Below are 9,968 nucleotides of genomic sequence, written 5' to 3'. Positions count from 1 at the left end.
AGCAGCTGAGTGCTTGACAAAGAGGACATAACCATAATAAACATCTATGCACCGAATTAAAGAGCTCCAAAATACATACAGCAAACACTAACTGAACTGAAAGAGAAATAAACAATTCAACAATAGTAGTAGGAGATTTTAACACACCACTTTTGATGAAGGACAAAACAAATAGAAAAAGCAAAGATATGGAAGATCTTAACAACACAATCAACCAACTCGACCTTATAGATATATACAGAACTCGACCTCATAGACATATATAGAACTCAACCTCATGGACAAAAACAGAACCCCTCATTAATATAGACCAAAAATCTTCAACAAAATACTGGCCAATAAAGTCCAACACAAAAAATAATTGACCATGACCAAGTGGGATTCATACCAGGTATGGAAAGATACTTGAACATTAGAAAACCACCAAACCAAAGAACAGTACCTATTCTTTTCCAGTGTATATGGATGATTCTCCAGAATAAACTATACATTAGGTCACAAAACAAGCCTCTATAAATTAAAACATCAAAATACTACAAAGTATCTTCTTAGATGACAATGCTATAAAATTGGAAATCAATAATAGGGAGACCAGGGGGCAAAAATCAAATACATGGAAGCTGAATGATACACTGCTCAAGAACTACTGTATAAGAGAAGAAATGAAGTGTGGAAAAAAAGAATTCTTGGAAACAACTGAGAATGAAAATACAAATACCAAAACCTTTGGAACACAGTAGAAACAGTACCTGAGGAAAATTAATAGCAATAAATGTATACATCAAGAAATAAGAGCAAAAATCAACATCTTGACTTAACAACTCCAACAATTAGCCAATATTATCCAGAAGAAAAGAATAATAATGATCAGAGCAGAAATAAAGCAGAAATCAGAAAAACAATACAAAAACCAAGACTAGAAGCTGGTTCTTTGAAAACATTAAAGAAATTGACAAAGCATTGGCAAATTTAGCTAAGGAAGAGAAAGAGAAGATGAAAATAACATAATTAAGAAATGAAATGGGTGATGTTACAACAGAACTAACTGCAATAAAAGGATAATAATAGAAACTATGAAGAACTGTACCCCGAAGAATTTGAAAACTGAGAAGAAAGGGACAAGTATCTAGAAACACATGACCTATGACCTACCTAAACTAACACAAACTGAGATAGAAAATATGAACAGCCCCATAGCAAAAGAAGAAATTGAACAGGTCATAAAAAACTCCCAACCAAAAAAAAAAAAAAAAAAAAAACCTCCTGGCCCAGATGGCTTACTGGAGAATACTATCAAACATTCAGAAAAGAACTGAAATCAATAGTACTCACACTACTCCAAAACACAGAAAAGGATGCAATACTCCTAAATTTATTCTATGAAGCAAGCATAACCCTGATACCAAAACTAGGCAAAGACACCACTAAAAAGGAAAACTATAGACCATATCCTTCATTAATATAGACCAAAAATCTTCAACAAAATACTGGCCAGTAAAGTCCAACACTATATGAAAAAAAAAAAAAAAAAAAAGACCATGACCAAGTAGGATTCATATCAGGTATGCAAGGATGATTGAACATTAGAAAAACAATCAGTGTAATCAATCACATTAAAAAAGAAAATAGGAAAATAATCACATGACCATGTCAATTGATTCAGAAAAGACATTTCTTATTATTAATATAAGAAAGAAAAAAAACCCTCAGAAAAATAGGTGTAGAAGAGAAATTCCTCAACATAATAAAGGGCGTATACACAATACCAACAGCCAACACTACTCTCAATGGAGAGAGACTCCAAGCATTCTCCTTGCAAATCAGAGCCAGAAAAGGATACCCTCTATCACCACATCTATTTAACATTGTGGTGGAAGACCTAGCCAGGGCAATAAGCCAAGAAAGAGAAATAAAAGCCATCAAACTTGGCAAAACATATAAAACTATCTCTATTTGCAGATGACATGATCCTATATATGCAAAACCCAAAAGACTCAGCAAGAAAATTACTGGAACTAGTTGAAACATTCAGCAACATGGCAATATACAAGATCAACATAAAAAAATCAGTTGGAATCTTCTATATCAACAAAAAGATCTCTGAAAAGGAAATAAGGAAAGCAATACCATTTACAATAACTACCAAAAAGATGAAATAAGCACTGCCATCAAGTCAGATCTGACTCATAATGACCCTACCTTGGGTTTCTGAGGCAGTATCACTACAGAAGTAGATTGCCCAACCTTCCTTCCGGGGAGTGGCTGGTAGGTTTGAACCATCAGCCTTCTGGTTAGCAGTCAAATGCCTTAGGCACTCTGCCACCAGAGCTCCAAATAAATCTCAGTAGCACAAAATACCCACACAAAGAACACTGCAAAACACTACTACAAGAAAGTACAAGAAACTGACATAAATGGAAGAACATACCAAGACTAAATATTGTGGGGCTATAGGATAGTTCTTGTTGGGTTTGGAGTGGCTGAGGGAGACCAGAAGTGAGCAGAGTGATTTGGAACAGCTAAGGGAGATGAACTTTTCTGTCAGTTTGTCATACTGTGGTGGCTTGCATGTTGCTGTGAGGCTGGAGGCTATGCCACCAGTGTTTCAAATGCTAGCAGGGTTACCCACAGTAGACAGGTTTCAGGCAAGTTTCCAGACTAAGATTCAGAAGAAGGAAGAGGCCACCCACTTCTCAAAGCATTGGCCAGGGAAAACATTATGAATAGCAGTAAAATACTGTCTGATATATTACTGACAAACTTTATGAATAGCCCTGAAACAGTGTCTGGTTTGGTGCCAGAAGATGAGAGCCTCAGGTCAGAAGGCTCTCAAAATACAACTGAGGAAGAGCAACCTCCTCAGAGTAGAGCTGACCTTAATGGTGTGGCTAGAGTAATGCTTTCAGGACCTTCATTTGCTGACATGGCATGACTCCAGATGAAAAGAAACAGGTCCAAACATCCATTAATAATCAGAATATGGAATGTATGAGTATGAATCTAGGAAAATTAGAAGTTGTCAAAAGTTAAATGGAATACATAAAATTTGATATCCTAGGCATTAGTGAGCTGAAATGGACTGGTTTTGGGCATTTTGAATCAGACCACCATATGATCTACTATGCTGGGAATGACAAATTGAAGAGGAATGGTGTGGCATTCATCATCACAATGAATGTTTCAAGATCTCTCCTGAAGTACAATGCTGTCAGTGATAGGATAATATCCATACACCTACAAGCAAGACCAGTTAATACTACTATTATTCAAATTTACACACCAACCACCAAAGCCAAAGATGAGGATATTGAAGAGTTTTACCAACTTCTGTAGTCTAAAATTGACCAAACAGGCAATCAAGATGTGTTGTTTATCATTGATGATTTTAATGCAAAAGTTGGAAACAAAGAAGAATCACTGGCAGTTGGAAAATATGGCCTTGATGACAGAAATAACACTGGAGATTGCAGGATAGAATTTTGCAAAACCAATGACTTATTCATTGCAAATACCTTTTTTCAACAACACAAATATGTGGACTTCACCAGATGGAGTACACAGGAATTAGATTGACTACGTCTGTGGCAAGAGATGATGGAAAAGCTCAGTATCTTCAACCAAAACAAGGCCAGGAGCTGACTGTGGAACAGACCATCAACTTCTCATATGCAAGTTCAAGTTGAAGCTGAAGACAATTAAAAGAAATCCACGAGAGGCAAAATATGACCTTGATTATATCCCTCCTGAATTTACAAACGATCTAAAGAATATATTTGATACATTGAACACCAATGACCAAAAAACAGAAGAATTGTGGAATGACATCAAGAACATCATCCATGAAGAAAACAAAAGGTCATTAAAAAGACAGGAAAGGAAGAAAAGACCAAAATGGATGTCAGAAGAGACTCCGAAACTTGACCCTGAACAGAGAGTAGCTAAAGCAAATGGAAGAAATGACAAGATAAAAGAGCTGAACAGAAGATATCAATGAGCAGCTCAAGAAGACAAAGTCAATTATTATAAGGAAATGTGCAAAGACCTGGAGTTTGAAAACCAAAAGGAAAGAACATGCTCAGCATTTCTCAAGTTGGAAGAATTGAAGAAAAATGTAAGCCTCAAGTTGCAATATTGCAAGATTCTATGAGCTATATATTGAATGAGGCAGGAAACATCAATAGAAAACGGAAGGAATACATAGAGTCACTGTACTAAAAAAAAAATTAGTCAATGTTCATCCATTTCAGGAGGTGGCATATGATCAAGGACCAATGGTAGTGAAGGAAGAAGTTGAAGCTGCACTGAAAGAATTGGCAAAGAACAAGGCTCCAGGAATTGACAGAATATCCACTGAGATGTTTCAACAAAAGGATGCCCCACTGGAGGCACTCATTCAGCTATGCCAAGAGATTTGAAAGACAGCTATCTGGCCAAGTGACTGGAAGAGATCCATATTTGTATTCTTTCCAAAGAAAGGTGATCCCACAGAATGTGGAAATTATCAAGCAAAATCATTAATATCATGTTGTTGTTGTTATGTGCCATCGAGTCGGACCCGACTCATAGCAACCCCTTCTTGGGTTTCCAAGGCAGTATCACTATGGAAGTAGATTGCCCCATCTTCCTTCCGAGTCTATCATTCAAGTTTTACACAAGTAAAATCTTACTGAAGATAATTCAAAAATTGTTGCAGCAGTATATTGACAGAGAACTTCCAGAGATGCAAGCTGAATTCAGAAGAGTATGTGGAACAAGGGATAGCATTGTTGATGTCAGATGGATCTTGGCTCAAACAAACAATACCAGAAAGATGTTTATTTGTGTTTTATTGACTATGCAAAAGCATTTGGTTGTGTGGATCATAGCAAATTATAGATAACATTGAAAAGAATAGGAATTCCAAAGCTCTTAATTTTGCTAATGAGGAGCCTGTACATAGAACAGGAGGCTGTCGTTTGAACAGAACAAGGGAATACTGCATGGTTTAAAATAAGGAAGTTAGTGTGTCATGGTTGCATCCTTTCACCACATTTGTTCAATCTGTATGCTGAGCAAACAATCTGAGAAGGTGGACTATATGAAGAAGAACGTGGCATCAGGATTGGAGAAAGAATCATTAACAACCTATGATATGCAGATGACACAACTTTGTTTGCTGAAAGTGAAAATTATTTGAAGAACTTACTGATGAAGATTGAAGACTATAACCTGCAGTATGGATTGCACCTCAATATAAAGAAAACAAAAATCTTCACAACTGGACCATTAAGCAGCATCACAATAAATGGAGAAAAGATTGAAGTTGTCAAAGACTTCATATTACTTGATTTTACAATCAACACCAATGGAAGCAGCAGTCAAGACATCTTGCTGATGGGATATCGTGGCATAATAAATTACATGGTATGGCTTTTCTAGCCATAGTCTTTGTAACTCCCACTTTTCTGTGAACAACTGAGTAGCTGGTTGTTAAAATTATTCACCTGGTATATTTCTGTTGGAGCAGCAGAAAGCAATCTTCTGGGAAGTTCACTCTGTTTCAGGTGTGTAGAATTCTGATGTTTGGATTGGTTACTTCTGCCACTCTGCCAGGCTTAAAATGAGCCCTCCTAGAGGCAGAGAGCTTTCCTCTGACTGCTGGCTGAGAGAGAGAGATGTGAGAGAGACATACACTGCTGAGAGAGAGACATGCTACTGAGAGAGATGGCCAGCTGAGAAAGACTAAGCACATTCGTGAACTTGAATGATAGCCTGTTGCTTCCCTGATAAACCCCATAATCTGTGAGTTCTGTGTGGCCACTGCAGTGAATTATCACATCCAGCAAAGAGATGATGGGTGCCACAAGATGGATGGTTGGTGTCAAAGATGGTAAGAGAGCTGTAGGGTGGCAGCATGTCTGGCCTCATAGGAACATGTCTTTCTCTTGTGGAGTTAGAGGATGTCAGAAGATGTCACCTCCTTGCTTTTTTAACGGATGTTGATAAAAGTGACATGTGTCACATTTGGGTGGAGGTGGTTAAGGACTGTGAAGAGTGTGCCTTCTTCACCCTCTCTCTCCCAACAAAGAGAAGGGGAATCAATTAACATAGATACAAAAGAGCCTGGAGCCCTGAGCTTTGGAAGGAAGGATATAGAAGTGGACTAAACTCCAACCAGTAGAATTTGCATGAAAATACCAAAAAAGGAGACATATGGAGCTATGGTCTGGCAGCGATCATGATGGCACAGACAGCTTGGATATTGATGAGTCGTGTTAGGACATAAGAATTAACCTAAAAATCAGCCCTGCTAGTCAGAGACTGCATGGAGGACTGCACTGGTGGCTGGTGGATAAAAGGAGAAGCAGCGAAGAGGGAGACAGGCTGAGCTGTGTACTTTTGCCTGTCTGGGGGGTGCAGCCATTTTGAATGTTCACAAGTGGTTCGGCCATTTTGGATATTTAAAGTGACAGCATTCTCCCAGATTCCAGGGAGTTAAGAATAGGCTTAACTTGTTGGGAACCACAAGGACATTCCAGACACCAACAACTGGAAAGTTATTGGTGCCAACATCTGAGGAGTTGACCTGATCACAAAACCATGCAGCACCTAGTACCAACAACAGTGCCTTAAACATCATGCCTACAGAATACATCATGAAAAAACAAAGTCTGTTCATAAGCCTTAACTACAGCTTGTCTAAATTCTCAGCTGTACCTCGTTTGGGCTTCATTTTCCTCACTATAAACTGAAGAAAATAAAAGATATTTCTTTAAAAAAAAAAATCAAACTCCATTGCCATGGAGTTGATTTCAACTCATAACTACCCTATAGGATGGAGGGTTCCCAAGGCTATAAATCTTTATGGAAGCAGATTGACATATCTTTCTCCCATAGAGTGGCTAGTGGGTTCAAACTGCCAGCACTTCGGTTAACAACTAACCACTTAACCACTGCACCATCAAGACTACTACTTGCTATAGTAGCTGTTATTACTCTAATAATTGGTATATAGTCCATGTTCAATAAATATTTTTGAATTAAAAATGTTATTAAGGAACAATATGAAAGTTTGTACTAAATATATAATCTGGTATCATTGCTTATAATAGTGCATGCCATATTGCACACTAATGATACACTACCATTTGATGATTGCACCTGGAAATACAATTAGCAATTTCATGAATTAGGTTCTGTTTGGTGAAAAATAATCATTGTTAGCTTAATTAAAACCTTTTGCATCAATTACATTTGTTAGTATATTTTAGCTTGATACTAAGGTATGAAGTAAAAATAAAATGTAGTAAGATAATGCTGTCCTACTTTCACTACTCCTGGATATTATTGGCTTAAAATAAAGCCTAAGATTATATTTAAAGCCAAAAATTAAATATTAGATAGAAATGTAAATAGGATCCCCAGTATACACATACTCAAACCATGAGGAATGAGAGAGAGGAGTTGTGATTGGGTTCCATTCCCATTCATTCAAACACATAACCTATATATAAAATACAGTAGGATCAGCTAAATTTGAAAGGACCCCCTACTCTCACTCAAGCACACCTTGGAACCGATCTTACTTTGATTTCTCTATGACCATCAGGGGAAATTTCAGGACTCTAAGATACAAAGATTAGTCAAATGATTTTATTGTCCCTTCATTCTCATTTGAGAAAAAGTTAAGCAATGCTCAGATAATACTTGTTCTCAGTCCTTCCTGAAATCAAACTTGCTTCAGATCAGATCCTCTAAAGGTGAAGTAGTTCAAAGGAACTTGACCATACTCCATAACCAAGTTCTCTGGACATGAACATTAAGCTGCTTCAAAGGGAGTAGATATTTGAAGGCTTGTTCTTACCTTCTCTGGACAAAAGCCATGGAGCAGAGCTAATGACCAACCACCAACTCTCTTACCCTGTTTGAAGCACAAAAGTCATTTCTAGTCTCTAATAGAAACACTAAACAGAAAGCAAGAATAATCTAGTCAGAGAAGGAGTTCTTCTAGGAATTTCACAAAGTTTACATGTCCTTGCCCCTTGCTTCATTATATATCATATATTCTAGAAAGGGTACATGGATCGTAATAAAATCAATTTGAGAAAAGGGACAGTAGTTAGATTTTGTTGATACTACATCAATTCCATGAGGAAAAAAAAATAATTATTCATTACATAGTAAGCAACTGAAGGCATTCAGTCCCATAAAGAAGGAGGTTTTTTTTTTTTTTTTTCCTCTCCCTTATCAAAAATGAAATAGCAGTGGATTTTTTTTTCTAAAAAACAAGATAAGGAGATGGGAAGATGGTACCTTACCTGTACCCCACACATTAGCTCCCTCTAGCATCTTAGTGCCTGAAGCACTAGGTGCAGCAGTTTGAAGAGGGGATTCTGGCACTCTGGCCAACTTATTAAGTCAGAGAATACCAAACTCAGGGGAGTAGGAGTAGAAAAGAGGAAGAGGCAGCGTAACCAGCCAGAAAGAATAAGAAAATAAGGGAACCTGCCCTGCAGAGCGCTGACTGGCTGGCAAGACAGGGCATTGGAGGGCTCCCTGGGGCAGTGGAGAGAACATACCAAAGGACCTGTTGCCACTCCCCAGATCTACCTTCAGCACCTGCTTTTAATGGTAAACTTGGGACCACAGGAAAGGAGCAGAGACACCTCTGGCTCCAGGTACTGCTGAATTGGGAGAAGAGAGGGAAGCTTGCTACAAGTGGGCAGACCCTGGGACAATCTCGCAGCACAGGTAATGGCAGCTATTCCAAGATAGCTTTTTGGCATGGAGGGGCCTGGAACTCAGGGTTTTTGCAGCTGTCTGAATCTGGCAGAAAGTGGTGGCCCCCAACCATTGGGGTCTTTGCCAAACTTGAGCTTCAGGCCTGTGAGTCACAGTATAACATCATCATTAGCAGTCTACGCAAAGCCCTGAGAATGGCTACTGGTGCCTTGGATCATTTTTGTTTGGTTGTTTGTTTCCTATCTCTCTTTTCTCCCTCCTTTCCCTACTTCTTCCCTGCCTCTTCCAATAGAAGAATCACATTAAGCCACTGCAACCCTTGTGGGCTCAAATCCTAAACCCTCTTCACAACAGATAGAGACCTGAATCTACATTCCACACAGTGATTCCATCATCACAAAGAAAATTGCAGAACAACCCAACACACCTGAATTAATAACCAAAAAAATAAAATAAAATTCACCAGCTCCACTTTTCCAAAAATATTAAATCATAAAATCAAGACAAAACAAATGAATACATAACTAACAACAGTTAAAGACAACTTCAAAATGTCTAGGAAACATCAGGTAACCTCACATCAAAGAAAAAAAGAAAACAAAGAATAAGACAATAGAAATAAAATCCCAAACAAAAATCTCATTAAACATGGAGGAAGAGGAGGCAATAGATTTATCAGAGAAGAAATTTAGAAGGTATGTTTATAGAACTCTACAAGAGCTCAAAGAAACCCCAAATAGAATCAAGAAGAACACAGACAGTACCCTGAAAGGACTCAGGAAAACCATTCAAGGACAAAATAACAAGATTAATACACAATCAGAACTCATACAAAAACAACAGTTAGAAATCCAGAAGATGAATGCCAAAATTACAGAATTACACAACAAAGTGCAAGCACAAAAGAATAGGTTAGAACTGGCTGAAGAATGCACTTCCCAACTAGAAGATAAATCCCTTGACACCAGCCTATATGAAGAAAAATCAGAAAAAAGATTTAAGAGACATGAGCAGAACCTAAGAGCTATATGGGATGACATGAAAAGAATAATGTACACCTCATTGGAATTCCAGAACAAGAAAAGGTGAAAAAAAAAAAAAAAAAAATTGTGGAAGACTTACTAACCAACAATTTCCCTCATATCATGAAAGAACAAAAGATATTTGTCCAAAAATCTCAAAGAACCCCATGCAGGATAGATCCCAAGAGAAAAATACTGAGGCATATCATAATCAAACTCTCTAAA

At 37.7% G+C, this 9,968-nt stretch overlaps 1 pseudogene; it reads left to right on the top strand.

The window, feature by feature from the left end:
* Positions 1-367: 367 nt before the first annotated feature.
* Positions 368-9,968, top strand: part of LOC103192152 — a 23,480-nt pseudogene continuing 13,879 nt past the window's right edge.

Source organism: Orycteropus afer, unplaced genomic scaffold (genome assembly GCF_000298275.1).
Source record: "Orycteropus afer afer isolate SDZICR_OR568_19922 unplaced genomic scaffold, OryAfe1.0 scaffold00024, whole genome shotgun sequence".
NCBI classification, from domain to species: domain Eukaryota; kingdom Metazoa; phylum Chordata; class Mammalia; order Tubulidentata; family Orycteropodidae; genus Orycteropus; species Orycteropus afer.
The sequence above is the reverse complement of the archived record's forward strand: the minus strand, read 5'-3'. Positions and strand labels throughout refer to the sequence as shown.